We start from the raw sequence: 15748 nt of genomic DNA, 5'->3' as shown, positions 1-15748 counted from the left end.
TTGTTTTTCCATACCCCAATTGATGGACATCTCCTCAAATTCCAGTTCTATCACACAGAGAGAGCTACTACATATATTTTAGAGCATAAGTTCTTTTCATTTTTCCATGATCACTTTGAGAAATAGATGTGCTAGTGATATTGTTGGGACAAAGGGTACACACAGTTTTATAACTCCAGTCAGTCTACAAAATGGTTGCGTCACTTAACAGTTTCACTAACAGTTTTTCTACATCTTCTCCAATTTATGATATTTTAGTCTTCTATATTTTTAGTGAATCTGGTAGTTGAGAGATATCTCCAAGTTGTTTTAAATTTCTTTTATTTGTTGTGAATTATACTTTTCTTTTTTATAAGTAATTTGAATTTCCTCCTTAAAATATTCTAGCTAGTTAGTAGTCTTTATATTTAAATGCCAGTACTTATAACTTCCATGGTGAAGCCAAGATGGCAGTATATAGCGAGCAAGCTCCTGGGACTTTTCACTACACAAAGTTAATGAAACCTTTCCATAGATATTAAAGCTACAGATCCCACTAAGAAAAAGACAAAATCCAAAGAAGTTTTGCACAATAGATATCATGGAGGATCTTCAGTGAAGGTCTGTCTTTTGGGGGAACAAGGGGAACTAAAACCCAGTGAAGCTGCAGAATGGGAAAGCCAGTGGGAGGCTTTTAGGCACAGTGCAGTCCAGGTCCTGACAGCTTGGCAACAGAATAGGTCCTGGCAGGGAGGATTTTTAACTTCCTCCCCAAATATCTGAAGCCTGGGAACACTGGGGAAAAAGCATAGACAGAACCTGGACATAAAGGAGGAAATAAACCTCTGCAAAGGCAAGGTCTGGAATGCATAGGCAATATCTTGGCCAACAACAATCCATAGATCAGATCCCAGCCCCAGCATAAAAAACTTAGGTCTATATTTCCTGTATCCCAGGATTAGAGTTTAGTGTTTCAAGATGAACATAAAAGTTAAAAGAGCACTCACAATTGAAAGCTGCTATACAGATAAAGATGACAACAATGCCACTTTGGAAGAAGAAAAAAGTGAAAAATTACCCACAGGGAAAGTCAAAAGAGTCCATGAATTGGACTCAAATCCAAAAACTAATAGATGAGATTAAAAAAAAAAGAATTTAAAAACCAAAGAAGAGAGGAAGAAGGAAAATGGAAAAAAGAAATGATAGCCATGCTGAAAAATTATGAAAAAAATGACCAAAGAAATAAACTCGTTAAAAGTAAAAATAACCAAGCGTAAAAAGAATGTAACTCTTCAAAAAATAAATTGATCAACTGGAAAGGGAAACAGACAAATTAACTGAAGAAAAGGCAACCCTGGGTGGCTAGGTGGTGCAGTAGATAAAGCAGCGGCCCTGGAGTCAGGAGTACTTGGGTTCAAATCTGGCCTCAGACACTGAATAATTACCTATCTGTGTGGCCTTGGCCAAGCCACTTTACCTCATTTGCCTTGCAAAAATCTAAACCCCCCAAACAAAACAAAAACAAGAAAAAGAAACCCTAAAAATTAGAATTGAATAAACAGAAACCAATCAATCTACACAACCAAAAGATTCCATCAAATAAAATAAAAAGAATGAAAAAAATTGAAAAAAATGTGAAGTATCTTTTAGGAAAACCAAAGGACGTGGAAAATAGATTCAAGAGAGACAATTTGCAAATCACTGGACAACTAGAAAGCCTAGATTTAAAAAAAACCTGGAAAATATCATACAGGAAATTATCAGGGAAAACTGTCCAAATCTGCTAGAGCAAGATGGAAAAGTAGTCATTTAAAATTGAACTTTTCCAGAAAGAAGTCCCAGGATTAAAAACTCCCAGGGCTGTTATAGTCAAATTCCAGAATTTGCAAATGATGGAAAAAAATACTGCAAATAGCAAAAAAAAAAAAAAAAAAAGGAAGCAATTTAAATACAAAGGAAACATAATTAGACTTAATCATGACTTATCAGGTTCCAGAGGACCTTGGATAACATATGTCAGAGGGCAAAGGACCTTGGATTGCGATCAAGAATTGCAAAATTCAGTATATACTGTCAGGGGAAAAGATGGATGTTCAGTGAAACAGAAGACTTCTAAAATTTCATGATACAAAGACCAGAACTGAACAGAGAATTCAATCAAATATAAGACTCAAAAGATGCATAAAATGGTAAATGAAAAGGGTTAGGAAAAAAAACAAACAAATGGTAGTCAAGACCATCAAATTGTAGATAATCTTATAATGGAAGATAATAAACTTGTAAGTCCTGAGAACTGTATTTCTTAGGATCAAATATAATTGAAGAGACTGGGTGTGATTGGTTCTTGTCTTTTCATTGAAGAGGTTCAAGATGACATTACCGTGTTTGACACCAAAAGCCCTGATGAAGAGCAGGAATGTTTACTAGAATCTTATGTGACTCAGTTTCCTTTGACCTAATTTAGTTCTGCTTTGCTCACAAAGCTTAGCACTTTCTCTGATGAGGGAGCAAATGCTGTGCAGTCCTGAATCAGTGTCTCCCATATCTTATAATCCATTGTAAAGTTCTTGAGTTACTTTAAGAGTATCCCAGTACTTAGAGAACTTTAAGACTCTATAGTTAATTAAATCAAAGATGACAATATGGGCAGTGGGTGAGAACCTACCTAGAAGGATTGGACTTAACCCATACTTCAGTTAATGATTGTGGGGGGATTGTAAAAGGTTCATGAACTGATTTTACTTTGGATGATACTTTGGCTCATAAGACTTGTGTTTCCTTGGAGGGTTCCTGAAAAGGGGATAAGATTTAAAATTATTATAACTTGATGTAATTCAAGGCTCTTAAGAAGTGTATTTCTAATGAGACAGAAGGGGGGAGGTCACTAAGTGACTTTGAGGCAATGTTGCTTATCAATCAATCTATGACTGTACTTTGAATTTATCAAGTAATCAATTAATCAAGCTCTGATAGACGTACCTGATCAATAGTATGTAATTGATAAATAGCACCAGCTGAAGAGACACAAAGATCTATTATATTAGAGGGAAAGAAGGGAGGGTGCTAACATTGAGTAAATTCTATTAAATTCATTTGGTCCAGAGCGAGAATGCGATACATTCTCACTTAGGTTTAAAAGTCTCCTCTATATGAAAAATTGCTCTAATTCATTAATTATTAGAGAAATGCAAATCAAAGCTTCTCTGAGGTACCACCTCACACCTCTCAGACTGTCCAATATGACCAGAAAGGATAATGATCATTGTTGGAAGGGTTGTGGGAAATCTGGGAAACTATTACACTGTTGGTGGAGCTGTGAACTCATCTAACCTTTCTGGAGAGAAATCTGGAACTACGCCCAAAGGGTACAAAAATGAGCATAACCTTTGATCCAGCAATACCACTACTGGGTCTATACCCTGAAGAGATGATGAAAAAGGGTAAAAAACATCACTTGTACAAAAATATTCAAAGCAGCCCTCTTTGTGTTGGCAAAGAATTGGAAATCAAGTAAATGTCCTTCAATTGGAGAATGACTTAGCAAACTGTGGTATATGTATGTCATGGAACACTATTGTTCTATTACAAACAAGGAGGGACAGGTATTCAGGGAAGCCTGGAGGGATTTGCATGAACTGATGCTGAGTGAGATGAGTAGAACCAGAAAAACACTGTACACCCTATCAGCAACATGGGGGGGTGATGTTCAACCTTGAAGGACTTGCTCATTCCATCAGTGCAACAACCAGGGACAATTTTGGGCTGTCTGCAAAAGAGAATACCATCTGTATCCAGATAAAGGGCCGTGGAATTTGAACAAATTTCAAGGACTATTACCTTTAATTTGGGAAAAAAACAGATATCTTATTGTCTGATGTTGTTATCTCTTATACTTATTACTTCCTTAAGAATATGATTTCTCTCTCACCACACTCAATTTGGATCAATGTACAACATGGAAACAAAATAATGACTGACAGATTGCTTTTTGTGGGGGGGGCGGGTAAGGGGAGGGAAGTAAGATTAGGAGGAAAAATTGTAAAACTCAAAATTCCAATAAAATCTTTAAAAATTAAAAAGGGGGGCAGTTAGGTGGCACAGTGGATAAATCACTGGCCCTGGAGTCAGGAGTACTTGGGTTCAAATCCAGTCTCAGACACTTAATAATTACCTAGCTGTGTGGCCTTGGGCAAGCCACTTAACCCCATTTCCCTTGCAAAAACCTTAAAGAAATTAAAAAAAGAGGAAAAGAAAAAATAAAAGTCTCCTCTACTCTATACAGGAAAGGAAGGAATAGAAAAGGGAAAAAGGGGACTGAGAAAAGGGAAGGTGAAGGTATAAGTGAAAATAAACTGTAAGTTAAATTTTAAAAGAAAAATTAAAGGGGAAAGAGAATAAACTTTGGAGAGGAAGAATGCAAGGATAGAGGAAAAACTAAAGGGAGAAATATATGGAGGGAAATACAGAATTAGTATTTTTAAGTGTAAATGTGAATGGAGTGAACTCTCCCATAAAATGGAAATGGATAGCAGAATGGATTAAAAAACCAGAATCCTATAACAAGTTATTTACCAGAAACACATCTGAAGCAGAGAGATACAAATGGGGTAAAGGCAAAAGGATGGAACAAAATATATTAAGCTTCAAACTGAAGTAAAAAAATCAAGTGTAGCAATCCAGATCTCAGATAAAGGAAAAGCAAAAATAGATCTCATTAAAAGTGATGAGGAAGGAAATTACATCTTCTTAAAAGGGACCATAATTAATGAAGTCATATTAAACATGTATTCACCTAGTGTTATAGCAAATTCCTAGGAGAGAAGATGAGTGAATTATAAGACATAGAAAAATTTAAATAATGGAGGATCTTAACTTCCCCCTCTCAGAACTAGAGAAATATAACTACAAAAAAAGGAAGTTAAGAAGGTGTCTAAATTCTTAGAAAACTTAGATATGGTAGAATGCGGGAGAAAACTTAATGGGGATAGGAAAGAATATGCCATTTTCTAAGCAGTACATGACACCTAAAACAAAATTGACCATGTACTACAGCATAAAAACCTTATAATCAAAAGTAGAAAGGAAGCAATATTAAATGCATACTTCTTAGATCATGATGCAATAAAAATTACATGTAATAATGGGTCATGGAAAGATAAATCAAAAATTAATTGGAAACTTAATAGCATAATTTTAAATAATGAAATGATAAAACAGCAAATAGTAGAAACAATCAATAAATATATCCAAGAAAATGATAACAATGAAAAAGTCAAGGCAATTTTGAGGGGAAACTTTATACCTCTAAATGCTTATATGAACAAAACAGAGAAAAAGGAAATCAATGAATTGGGCATGCAACTGAAAAAAGCTAGAATAAAAAGAACAAATGAAAAATCCTCAATTAAATACCAAATTAGAAATTCTGAAAATCAAGGGAGATATTAATAAATCTGAAAGCAAAATAACCATTGATATAATAAAAAAAAACTATGAGTTGGATTTATGATAATAAAAACAATAAAATGAATAAACTTTTGGCTTATCAGAAAAAAGATAGAATGGAACAAAATTACTAGTATCAAAAATGAAATAGATGAACTAACCACCACTGAGGAGGAAATTAAAGAGATTAATTCAAAGCTATTTGTCAAACTGTATTACAAATAAGTTTGGCAACCTGAGTATAATACATGAATATCTACAAAAATATAAACTACCCAGATTAACAGAAGAGGAAAAAACAACTTAAATCGCATTTCAGAAAAAGAAATTGAAGAGATCATCAATAAACTCCCTATGAAAAAAATGTCTTGAGGTCCAGATGAATTAACAATTGAATTCTACCTAATATTTAAGGATCAATTAATTCCTCTTCTGCATAAATTATTTTTAAAAATTGGAGGAGAAAGAGTTTTGTCAAATTCCTTTTATGACAGCAATATGGTGCTTATATCTAAACCAGGAAGAACCAAAATAGACAAAGTAAGTAATAGATCAATCTCCCTAATGAAGTATAAATATTAAATAAAATTTTAGCATTGAGATTACAGCAAGTTCTTGCTAGGATGATATGCAATTATTAGTTAGGAATTATATCAGATAGGCAAGAATTGTTCAATATTAGGAAACCACTCAACATAATTGAATATATCAATAAGAAAATCAACAGAAATCATATGATTCTCTCAATAGATGCAGAAAAAATCCTTTGATAAAATACAACATCCATTTCTACTAGAAATGCTAGAAAATATCAGAATAAATGGAGTTTTCCTTAATTAATAAATAGTATTTATCTAAAACATCAGCAAATATTATATGTGATGTGGATAAACTTAGAGCATTTTCAATAAGATCAGGGGTGAAGCAAGTATGCTCATTATCACCATTACTTTTCAATATAGTATTGGAAATACTACCTTTAGCAATGAGATAAAAAGAAATTGAAGGAATCATAATTGGCAAAGAGGAAGCAAAGCTTTCACTCTTTGTGGATGATATGACGGCATACTTAGAGAACCCAAGAAAATCATCTTAAAAAAATTCCTAGGAAGAATTAACAAAGTCAGCAAAATAGCAGGATATAAAAATAAACCCATATAAATCATCAGCATTTCTATATATTAACAACAAAATCCAAGAGCAAGAGATAGACAAAGAAATTCCACTTAAAGTGACTATAGACAAGATTAAATACTTGGAAATCTACCTCCCAAAACAAACCCAGAAAGTATATGAACACATATACAAATCATTTCTCACACTTAGTCAGATCTAGAGAATTGGAAAAAGGCAAATTGCTCATGGTTAGGTCAAGCTAATATAATAAAAATGACAATTCTACTCAAATTAAATTACTTATTCAGTGTCATACCAATCAAACTACCAAATAATTATTTTACCGAGTTAGAAAAAATAGTAACAAAATTCAGTTGAAGCAACAAAAGGTTAATGATATCAAGGGAACCGATGGAAAAAATATAAAGGAAACTGGCCTAGCTCTACCAAATCTAAAACTATACTATAAAGTGACAGTTAGGAAAACTGCCTTGTACTGATTTAGAAATCGAGTAATAATTCAGTGGATTAGGATAGGTTCAAAAGTAGATGAAACAGTAATCTACTGTTTGACAAACCCAAAGACATCAGCTTCTGGGATAAGAACTCACTATTTTATAAATATTGTTGGGAAAACTGGGAAATAGCATGGCAAAAACTATGCATAGACTCACATCTCATACCCTATATCAAAATAATGGGTCCAGGATTTAGACATTAAAGTACAACATCATAGATAAATTAATAGACCAAATTAATAGACCAAAAGTACTCATCTGTCAGATCTTTGGAAAGGAGAGAAATTATGACCAAGCAAGAATGAGAGTACATTATAAATTACAAAATATATGATTTTGACTCTATTAAATTAAAATTAAATTAAAAAGCATTTGCATTAATAAAACCAATGCTGCCAAAATTAGAAGGAAAACAGAAATCTGGGAAACAATTTTCACAGTCAAGGGTTCTTATACAGGTCTCATTTCTAAAATATATAGAGAATTGCATCAAATTTATAAGGTTCAAAATCATTTCCCATTTCCATCAAAGGATAAGAACAGATAGATTTCAAATGAAGAAGTTAAGGCTATATATAATAATATGAAAAAATTCTCCAAATCACTCTTGATTATAGAAAGGCAAATTAATACAACTGTAAGGTACAACCTCACACCTATCAGATTGATTAGGATGGCAAAAAGGGAAAATGAATATTTTGGATCCAGCCATTCTGGAGAGCAATGTAGAACTATACCCCAAGAGCAATAAAACTGTTCATACTCTTTCACCCAGCAATTCTAATACAAGCCCTATATGCTCCAAAATATTCATAGCAGCTCTTGTTGTAGTGAAAAGACTTGGAAATTGAGAAAATGACCATCACTTGGGGAATGGTTGAACAAGATATGGAATATGAATGTTATGGAATACTATTGTTCCATGAGACATTGTAAATGGTTGGACCCTAGAGAAGTATGGAATGAATTACAGTATCTGATGCCCAATAAAGGGAGCAAATCCCAGAGAGCATTCTTTAAATTAACAACAGCATTGTGAGTTGATCAACCTTGATGCATCTAGCTCCTCTCAGTAGTTCAGAGAGCTAGGACAACCCTAGTAGAATGGTTATGGACAATACTACCTCCATCCAGAGGAAGAAAAGCAAAACAAAACAAAACAAAACAAAACAAAACAAAACAAAACAAAACAAAACAAAAAACCCTTCAGAATCTGATGAACATTATATTCCCTTTTTTAAAAAAATTTCTCTTATGTATTTCTTTCCCTTTATTCTAATTCCTCACGCTGAAAATAACTAATGTGTAAACATGTTTAACATAAATGTGTGTGTACAATAATCATCTGACTGTTCACTGTTAAGGGAAGGGAAGCAGGAAGGGAGCATAGAAGGAAATTATGTAACTTAAATGTATGTTTATGCATATAGATGAATGTTGAAGAAGTTTCATAACATGCATCTGGAAAAATAAAAAATTAAAAAGGCATTATCTAGTTTATTCACTAAGCTTTTTTCTATTTTATTTTATTTTATTTTATTTTATTTTATTTTATTTTTTTTGGTTTTTCGCAAGGCAAATGGGGTTAAGTGGCTTGCCCAAGGCCACACAGCTAGGTAATTATTAAGTGTCTCAGACTGGATTTAAACCCAGGTACTCCTGACTCCAAGGCCGGTGCTTTATCCACTACGCCACCTAGCCGCCCTTTTCTGTTTTCTTAATCTTATCTTTGACTTTCAGAATTATCATTTTGAGTTTAAATGGGATTTTCCTGATAGTTTTAGTTTTGTGCTCAAGTTATTGATTTCCTCTGACTCTTTTTACATGGTCTATATCTCTCTCTAGAGCAAATTTTCTTCTGTTTCCATTCATCTCCATTAAAAAATGTCTCATTGCTATTGCTTCTATGATTTATTCTTTTTTTAAGTGAAAATAGGATGTTTCTGTATTCAGACTCCATCAGGAAACTCAAAATTTTATGTTAAAATTGTTTTTACATTTAATTGGAAAAATTAGTTTATATAAAACAAACACTTACTTATTGGATGGCACATTTGTTTTTTCTGGCATGGCCTCTGACTTACCACAAAATTATCCAATTGGAGACCATTTTCTCTTAAATGAGAAAAAGCTGACATGACAATGATCCCCTTTCAAGATCCAGGCAGCCCTTCCTTTCTGCAAGCCTCCAACTGCCTCTATGTGGGGGGCAGGGATGATGAAATTTTACTTGGTACTGATGGCCCCTTTTCCGTTGAAGAGTGAACACATACACCCACTGACAACTTCCAGGGAGAGGGCCAGAGGTGGCTTCCCTTTCTGCGATGGTGGCACTGAACTTGGATGGTCATTGGCTTCTTCTCTAGGAGTTGCTGTACAAAAGGTCTTCATCTGAGGATTGAGCCTTTCTGACTCCTTTGCCTTTTTCCCCCAAAATCTTTTGCTAGATAAAGATAAAAGCAGACTGAGGTTCTTTGGGGAGGGAAGAATGAGAAGGCCTGGAGGAGCAAGACAAAGCTATGTGAGGCAGAGTTTGTATATGAACCCTGTTTTCAGTTCCTGTAGCCTCCAAGCAGAGTTCATGAATTCAAGTTCCTGGCTGTGGGAAGGCCACAAGATGGTAGCCATGGGAGAGGCACTTGGTCCAAGTGGTGTAAGTTCCAGAACCTGCCTCCTGGATCATCTTCCAGAAAGAGTAGGATGGAAAAATACAATCTTGGAAGCGCAAGCACAACATGGGGTAGCAAAATCCATGATTTATCCGGGTAGCACAGGTCTGTCCCACATTCACTCAGTTGCTGCAGAAAATTCAAGTGTTTAGGATAATGCTATAAGGCTGAATATGGAATGTGTCTTTGGAATCAATGTGACTCATGAGGTTCCCCATCAAACCACTGCAAGTAGGATTTCCTGAAGAATGAATTCACACACTTACTATCTCTGGGACAAAAGGGTTGGTTACCCTTCTAGGAGGCCCATACTAATTTGCCTTGAGTCAGGGCGGGGGCTGGGGGGAGTCCAAAAGACAGGGTGCTGTTGACCTTGAAGGATCACCCTCACATGAAGGGCAAATCATCCTGGCTATTTAGAGGTTCCTAATGACTCCTTGACTTTTCTGTAGATGAAATATAGGTTGTCCCTTATCAAAGTACACTTTTTTACTTTGGTTCTCATGCAAGAGTCAGGTTCTTTTATCTCCATTAGAGAAAACCTAGACAAACAACTGTATTCTGAGATTTCTCAGGGGCAGATCTGGGGCCTTCACTTGTGGAGATATGAGCTCAGGAGAAGAGAGAGTCCTAGGCATAAGCCAGGTCAGGGGAAGCCCAGAGCTTAACAGGGTGGGCCACGAGTTTTCTGCCAATTTTGCATTTACTCTCCATTGTCTGAGCTTCTCAAGGGCAGTTCAGAAATTGTCCTAACCCTGTCTTTCGAGCCTAGAAGCTCCCATGGTGCCATCTGACCAGGGATACGGTAATGCCTGGAGGACTGACACCTACCCACTGACTGCCTCCAGTGCCAAGTGCAGGCCCCACAGTCCTCTAACCCCTGGGAGGCGAGAAGGGTATTAGTGTCCTGAAGTCACACATCACAGACTAATGACCAACTGGCTCCAATGCTGGCCCTGATGATTCTCTCTGAATCCTTGGTCTGACTGGGAGCCCCTGGACTTCATGTGTGCAGGCCTGTCCAAACTGCACTAGAAGGGCTCACGACCTTTCCAACATTTACTACTACAGACTCATCACAAGCAAACCTAATGCAGAGAAAAAGAATCAGTCTGCATTTGATTCAACCACATAGGCGTCCCAGAGGGAAGAGGGATGTGGGCACCACATGAGCATGGAAAACTGGTGGGAGAGTTGTCATAAGCAGCCAGTGATGTCCAATGGACTCTGGTCGGGGACTCCCACAGCTGGTCCCACAGGCCCCTGCCACAGCTGTTCAGGTCTCTAGCCACCAGGACCAACCATATTCCTCTGAATTGTGACTATACCAGTCACTGGTGATGACCAGCTGTAGTTTGCTCTCCTCAAGGGCCTTCAGCATCCACTGGGCATCCTCGTTGAATGCCTCCCTCCACAACACCAGGATCTGTAGTTTGCATTCAGGCTCTTCCAAGGCCTTGCACAGCAGCCTCACTCCTTCGTCCCACAAAGTGTTCTGAGCTAGGTTGAGACTCCTCAGTCTCAAATTGCAGAGGAGAACAGAGGAGAGATTCTGACAGCAAGCAGTGTTGAGCTGGCATCTCTCCAGCCCAAATCTCTGGAGGTGACAATCAGGGTGTCTCAGGGCCTCGCACAGCAGCTTGACCTCATTGTCTTTGATGGCGTTGTGTCCCAGGTTTAGGCTCTGGAGGTTCTGGTTGAGGATGGGCATGTCTGAGATGGCCTGACAGCAGGCCTCACTGAGGAAGCAGACCAAGGTGTCCAAAGCTTGCAGGTTACATTGCTGCTGCCCCAAGGCTGCACACAGCAGCTTCATGCCCTCATCTCCAAGGTCATTCTCCCCCAGATCCAGGTGAGTCAGGTTCTTGTTGCTGAGGAGCGCAGCAGAGATATCCTGGCAGCCCACGGAAGTGAGACCACAGCTCCACAATGTCAATCTTTGAATAGGGCACTTAGGACATTTCAAAGCCATGCTCAGAATCTTCACACCCTCATCCCGAAGGCTGTTGTGGGCCAAGCACAGATGAGTCAAATTCCGGTTGGAGGTAAGAGCAGCAGAGAGATCCTGACAACCATTTTCTGTCAAGCCACATCCTGCCAACACCAATTTCTGGAGGTGGTTTTCAGGTTGGCCCAAGACCTTAGACAGCCCCTGTAAGCCAGTATCCAGGAGCTGATTGCACCCCAGGTTCAACTGGGTCAGGCTCTGGTTGCAGGTGAGGGCAAGGGAGAGATCTGGACAGCAGGCCTCAGGGAGGGCACAGTTCTTCAACCTCAGAGACTGGAGGTTACAATATGGATGTCTCAGGGCCTCACAAAGCAGCTTCATGCCATCGTCCCCAAGTTGAAGGTCGAGGTCAAGGTAGATCAGATGCCGGTGTCCAACAAGAGAAAGCAGGAAATCCCCACAGACAAAGGGGACATAGGCAGTCTGCCCGAGCCTCAGGCTCTGTAGGTGGCATTCCCTGTGTTTTAGCTGATCACCCAGGTGCTTCAGACACAGGTCACTCATCAAAGAGAAGCTCAGCTCCAAGTCCTGCAGGATAGCATTGGTGCTCAGCACCGAGTACAGGGCCTTCCAGCAGGAGGCAGCAACATCTGAAACTTGAGACCCTGCCTCAGCTGGGGAGCTGGCCTGCAGCTCCAGGTCATCGGGGTCTTCCTGGAAGACCTGCCTCTACAGGTGGAAAACCAGTGTCTCCAGTCGGTGGCAGTGAGCTAGGCAGAAGGAAGACACCAGCAGGTCCAACTTGCTCCAGAGGACAAGCTGCAGGTCCCGGAAGTGGTCCATGGCCTCAGTCACGAATTCCTCATCCTGAGTTTCGTACAGGCTGAAGAAGAAGTTATGCAGGGAGAGGGCATGCAGTGATGGGGTGGCGGAGCCACTGAACACAGTGGCCCATAGCAATAGGTCGTGCTGCAGCTAGGGCGACAGGTGGCAGCCCAGTTCCCAGGAGCCTGGCACACTTGGTGTTCAAGAGGCCAAAGAGGAAGTGCACGGCCAGGCTCAGAAAACTCATGTCTACTCCCAAGTACTTCTCCAGCTCTGTGGTCAGGTCCTGGACCGTGTGGGCCATGGGGCTCTGGGTCACCTCCATGGCACTATACAAGGCGGCAAAAAAAACTCCTGCAGAGTCAGGTGGAGGAAGGCATAGCCGGTACCCTGCTGCAGGAGGACATGCATGGCCAGAAAGGGCTCGAGATGGGCCACGGTCAGTCCATGTTGGTCCAGGTCACTGCTGTCAAAGCCCGTGGCATGCGCCAGCACCCCATCGGCAGCCAGGTGACACAGGCCCCGCAGCTGTGCATCGGTGGGGTGGGGTGCGGCCACGGAAGAGGCTGGTCATGGACACATAGAGGCTCGTGGTGGTGATAGGGCCCAGGCTCAGGTCATCCCCACTGTCCAGTCTCTGCTTCAGGCCCATACAGATCAACGCAGACCAGTGGTGCACGGCATAGGGTGGCCAACGTCTCATTGTCCTGAACGGCTGCCAGGGCGGCCCGTGCGCTAGCCCTATCCCCAAAGAACCTGTGGAAGTACTCCTGGGGTAAGCCTTGGACAGCCCCACCTCGACAAGCTGTGGGCAGCCCAGCCAGCGTGCCAGGCAGGCCCAGCCCGAGGGCCTCAGCACCAGCAGCAGGCAGGCCTCAGGTAGCAGGCTCTTCCACAGCAGCCCCTGCAGCAGGCCAGCCAGCGGCCTTAGCTCTTCCCAGTCTCAACACAGCTCGGCGCCGTCCACGAAGGGTCTCAGCTCCTCCAGATCGTCCATGACAAAGAGCAGCTTCTTGGGCTGGGACAGGATTTCAGAAAGGGGGATTGGCAGGCCAGGCCACTCATCGGTGATCAGCTGGGCCAGGCTCTTCTCAACCATCCCATCCATTTCTCCAAGATTGAAAAAGCAGACGTAGTGAAACACGTCACGGCAGAGGCGCCCACGGGTCCAGTCCAGCATCAGCTTCCAGGCCAGCATGGTCTTGCCGATGCCCATGGGAACCTGCAGGACCACGGTGCCAGATCGTTGGTAGGACTTCTCATCCGGCTGGAACAAGGCTGCCAGCTGCTCAGACTGCCCAGGGATCTCGCTGAAGGGCGGCCCCTCGCCAGGTGGGAGCTCTGAGCTCTCTCTCCCCTCCAATGACCACCCGAACCTTGGCACAGGTGCGGGAGAACAGCAACGTCGTGGGCCCATATAAGAAGTTTTCCGGCTCTCCCGGCCAAGAGTCTCCAGACCTCAAGGAACGGAATTTCTCTGCCATCCAGGCTCGGTATCGCCGCCGTTCATCTGAGTCTTCCTCTGGCTCTCCATTCTTCTCACTCACTCCTACCCAGCCCCGCATCTCAGCAGCCTCGCTCTCTGGGGGCTGCTCCATCTTCTTGCAGACTCTGAGGGTCCCGTTCTCAACTAGATGGTGGTGGGGACCAGGGGCGCCTTGTCACCACAGCACCACCAACGTGTAACCGGTTCATAAATGGACAACCTGCTGGATACCGCCCCCCCCCCCCCAGGCCTTCCCGCCCGAGGCCTCGAGCCCTCGGCTCCCTCCCCACAGGCCTCGGGGGGACGGAGGCGCCCGGGGAGGCCGGCCAGGCGGGGTCTGGCCCCCCGGGGCCCAGGGGCGCCCCCGAGGCAGTGCCGCCTCCCCAAGGCGGCGCCGCCTCCCCGAGGCCGAGGCCGAGGCCGAGGCCGGACTTCTGCGTGCACGCCTATGATTTATTCTTTAACTCACTTTTCGGGCTTAAATTAATTTCAATTATTTTCCATGTCCCTTTATTAAAATCAGTTGAATTGTCTTTAGTAAAGTATTTATTCAATATTTCTGCTTTTCTGCCTTTGCATATGTGATCTTTGCGAACAGAAATTTTTTTATTAAAATGCTATATATTTATCTTCTTATTGAATAGTCACTTGAGAACTAAATTATCTAAATTTTTAAAAATTTTATTTAAGTCCTTTAAATTTTTATTTTTAATATTTTGGTTAGATTTTTCTAGATATGAAAGGAAGTAAATCAAGATCCCCAGTGATAATTTTTGTTGCTCAGCAACGTGTTCAACTTTTCCTATAATAATTATTTACATGTTTCATAATTCAAGATGTATATGTTTAGTATGGATATTAATTCATTGTCTATGATATATTTCAGCACAATGTAGTTCTTGTTTATTTCTTTGTATGAGGCCTACATTTGCTGTTGCAGGAGGGAGATCATGATTGCTATCTATTTTTGCTTATTTGAAAATAGTTGAAATATAATAGACTTTGGTCAAGCCCTGTCTTTTAACTCACTCTGATTCTTCATAGTTCAAGGACATTCCATGTAAGGTAAACATTTGCTGCATTCTGATTTCTAATTATTCTGGTATCTTTTCTCATTTTATGGGTGAGTTAATTCCATTCACATTCTGAATTGTTATCCTTGATTTTGTATATTATATTTCCATTCAACTTTTTTTCCTTACAATTTGCTCTTCATTTGCTTTCTGCCTCTCTTTATATAAAGAAGAATGTATTGAGGGATAGAATAAGTGTTCTGAGTAGATTTTTTTTCTTCATCCCAAGAAAAAGAGGTATTTATTTCTTCCCTTTGAAACTCCTTTTCATAATACAATCTATGAGCCTAAAGTTTGTTTTTCTTTGTGATGAAACCGTTTGTTATTGCCTGTCCCCATTTGATCCTGTTTTCTGCTGAATGAATGTCTTTCTATATCAAATTTTATCTATGTGTTTGAGTGTTTGTGTGTGTGTGTGTTGTGTGTGCTCATGCATGCAAGCACAAGCATGTTCTACTCCTTTTTGATTGTTCAAATGAAAGTGAAATTCAAATTTTAACTGTCCCACCTACAGATTCTTATTTGGATAGTCTTCTATTAAGCACCCTGATTATATAAACTAATATGTTACTTATTCTTCTTCCTTTCTTCCTTATGGTTTTCCCTTTGTTTCACCATTTTTTTCCTCTGAAGACATCAAGAAATTAAAAAAAAACTACTACTGGACCATGACTGCTGATGTCAGTAGG

General features: G+C 40.3%; 1 pseudogene; it reads right to left on the bottom strand.

Moving 5' to 3' along the window:
* Positions 1–10964: 10964 nt before the first annotated feature.
* On the bottom strand, positions 10965–14182 carry LOC141498454 (NACHT, LRR and PYD domains-containing protein 14-like; annotated as a pseudogene).
* Between the last annotated feature and the right edge of the window lie 1566 nt (positions 14183–15748).

Source organism: Macrotis lagotis, chromosome X (assembly GCF_037893015.1).
Source record: "Macrotis lagotis isolate mMagLag1 chromosome X, bilby.v1.9.chrom.fasta, whole genome shotgun sequence".
In the NCBI taxonomy this organism is placed as follows: domain Eukaryota; kingdom Metazoa; phylum Chordata; class Mammalia; order Peramelemorphia; family Peramelidae; genus Macrotis; species Macrotis lagotis.
This window is presented reverse-complemented; position numbering and strand designations above follow the sequence as displayed.